At 30.5% G+C, this 3,527-nt stretch overlaps 1 non-coding gene across 1 annotated transcript; it reads left to right on the top strand.

Annotated features, from left to right (window-relative positions):
• Window positions 1-290: 290 nt before the first annotated feature.
• TRNAI-AAU (transfer RNA isoleucine (anticodon AAU)) lies at window positions 291-364 on the top strand. Its single transcript has one exon. It is a non-coding gene; the product is annotated as a tRNA-Ile (tRNA).
• Window positions 365-3,527: the final 3,163 nt, after the last annotated feature.

Genomic DNA, 3,527 nt, shown 5'->3' with positions numbered 1-3,527 from the left:
AAATAGAGTTAGAGTTTACAAAATGTTACCGTATATAAACGTGCATATTGCAGTGTGTTGAAGTTGTGGATTTGATCGATACCCACAGTGGCGTAAAATCTATTTACTGTCTTCCTGTTTTAATCTTGCACAGCAATTGCACTTATTTCTGCACTACCGAATTGGAATTTGCATCCGATGAGCGATGTCATTATCTGTCAGAATCATACGTAAATAGAATTTTTTTTATTTTTTTTGGTTCTAAACCATATATTGTATTCATATAAGAATTCATCGGGATTGATTGATGTGGCCTATTAGCTCAGTTGGTTAGAGCGTCGTGCTAATAACGCGAAGGTCGCAGGTTCGAGACCTGCATAGGCCAATTCCAGAAAGTCGTCTTTGTCGTCTTTAACTGAATTTTATTGCTTCTATCTTTTCAAACATGCTGTGGTATTTTCTCCTGTGGTATTTTCAGAAAGTCATATGAGCCACCTAAATAAGCTCACCTATTATTTCATTGAACCATCTAAGCAAGCACATCTATTATTTTGTATGAGTCATCTAAACAAGCTCACATATTAATATTATTTTGTATGAGCCATCTAAACAAGCCCACATATTAATTTGTTTTAAGATGAATGACCTAAACAAGTCAATTTATAGAGTGTGTGCTTGGTTACCTCACATGATATTGACTTATTCCTTTTTCTATAGAGAATCTCTCGTATTTGAATATTCACATACGATTTCTAAAATCCCTCTTTTTCTCAAGTTGTCTCCTTGTTAGTTCTGACTTCATGGACAAGAAAACTAGACCCCACTCATTGGGCAGTGGTATCTTCTTACTGCTACTATGTTTTGTCTTGCCATCGCTCCTCTTGGCTCCTTTCATGGGTTATTTGTGCTGCTAGTCTCATTTCTTCTCCATCATCTCCTTTCAATCTTATTCCAACACAAAATTTACTCTTATTTATCCTTCCCACCTCTACCTTCTTTACTTCTCTCTTTCTTTCACACTTCCTAGTATGCATCAACCAAATAAATCAATGATTTACCTCACCTATATCTTGTTATTTTTTTATTTGAGTCCAACCACCCATGGCGGAGAATCCTAAATAAGAAGATGGCACTTTTATTAGTTGGGACCCAATCAATGATATTACCCTCATAGATGTGTCAAGGAAGCCTAATGATCAGGATCCAATTTTTTCTTTTTTCTTTCTGCTAGTTTTACTACTTCCCTACAACCTTCTTTCATTCATATTCCAATGCATAGTAACCCCTTCTCTATCCTTCTTTCCTCTAGACCTTATTTACTTCTCTTTTTCCCTCACACTCCCTTGTTTGCATAAACTCTATATATATTGATCAACAATTTCCCTTGTTTGCACCTCATCATTTCTTTGGTTTGTGTCCAAACCACCAATTAAGGAGAATATTGAAGAAGATGATGATGCTCTAACTAGTTTAGAGTTGATTGATGATACTAGCCTTGGCGATGCGGGGGAGAAGACTGATAATCAAGATCCACCATTTGTTGGTACTATATTAGTTTCCTAGTGTTTTGTGGGCCTTGCCCTTATTTTTTATTCATCCTTGTTTAGGATTTGATCCTATTGGACTCTATGAGGGTTCCTTTTTGCTACTAGTATCATTACTTTCCTATGACTTCCTTTTGTTCCTATTCAAATGTGCAATTTTCGCTTCTTTACTTATGTTTCTCTCAAACTCCCTTGTGCACATCAACTATATAAATCAACAATTTCCCTCATTGGTAACTCATCATTTCTTTAGTTCATGTCCAGCCACCCATCAAGGAGAACCTTGAAGAGGAAGATACTATTACATGTTAGGAGAAAATTGATGATATTGCCCTTGAAGATGTGTGGGGAAAGCTTGATGATCAAGATCACCTTTTACTAACATTGCATAGTTGTCTAATGTTTTTTATTAAGCAAGCTATCTAATATTCATCCTTAATATTCGTAATTATTACTACCTTTCAAACTATCTTAGATTTTTTGTCTAATTAAATATTTTTGAGATAAGTGGTTTTGGCCACTTGACAAGAGTGAAAAGGTTCTTTTACTCTTTTAGTTCTATCCAAATTAAGAAGGATATTTCTAGAGGATTTTCTAGGATAGATGAAAATAAACTAACTACATTGCCTATCCAAATGACAACATAAAGACACTCCATAAGGCTACAATTTTATGTCTTTCATACTCATATTAGAAATCTTTTAAACCATAAAGCTAATTTTTGAAAGGCTTGCATTGCTCTTGAAGTATTATTATTTAACTCTATCACTAGAGTGAACTTGAACAAGATAATTTCCTTAAAAATATTTTTCAGCTGAAATCATGATGATATAGTTTGATATAATAAAATATTATTGTATTTTTAAATATAAAAAGTGCAATTAAATGAAACATAGGATATGGAGAACAATTATACTTGTTCTTCATATGATTATGGATCCTCTAAAACATTTTAAAATCAAATTTTCATATCAATTATATTACTTTAAAATCAAATTTTGATATCAATTATATTACTTTAAAATCACATTTAATCTAATTTTAAGATTAGGGTTCTAAGATAAATCTTAGATTTAAGATTGGGGTTAGGGTTAGCTATAAGATATAGTCATATATGTGAATGTTAAATATTTTGAAATTTAATATCTCTCGATATCTTTTACATAATTTTTTTAAGAAAATAACTTGAAAGAGAAAGAAATCCATGTGATGTTGGATGGGACTGGGACTACAAGAAAAGAATACCAAGAAGAGGAAGGCATGCAAGTGTTAGTGTTCAAAGTCAGTTGATTTATTTCAGATAGGGTAATAACCAACATAAAATAAAGACTTGTAATTGTAAGTGATCAAAACTAGTGTAAGAGAATACTCTACCTAGCTTAAACAACACACACTAAGTGTATGTTCTCGTTTCCCATTTCCGTTATTAACCAGGTCATGTTAACCTCTTGTTTCATTTTTGACACTTCATATTTTCTTTTCAAGACCCATATGACTGGCGTCAGTTTTATATTTTGTGTGTGCTGATGGTATGTGTTAAACAATATATAATCCGATGTATAGCACACCACTTCAATTATCTAATAGAATAAAAATTTTAAGGTACAATTTTATTTCTATAATTTGTAATTTATTATTATTATTTTTTAATATTTATATTTTTATGTTAATTAATAATTAAATATTAATTTACAAATACCAATTATTAAATATATATTTTTAAATTTAAATGTTAAAGAAATTATAAATTCTTATATATTACTTTATTTTAAATAAATTATATTAATTCAATAATTTTTTAAAGAATAAATTATTTTTTATTTTAAAATTTTTAATTTCATCTTATTTTAATTTTATATTTTTAAATAAATTTAAAAGTAATTTCATATTTTACCAAATCAAAATAAAATAAGATTAAATTAAAGTGAGGCAAGCTAGTTAATCCTCTCTGTAACTCCATGTTTTCCTCACTTTGCTCCCTCATCAAATTCAAGTGAGGCAAGG

The sequence above is a fragment of the Cryptomeria japonica genome, chromosome 7 (assembly GCF_030272615.1).
Source record: "Cryptomeria japonica chromosome 7, Sugi_1.0, whole genome shotgun sequence".
Lineage (NCBI taxonomy): Eukaryota > Viridiplantae > Streptophyta > Pinopsida > Cupressales > Cupressaceae > Cryptomeria > Cryptomeria japonica.
This window is presented reverse-complemented; position numbering and strand designations above follow the sequence as displayed.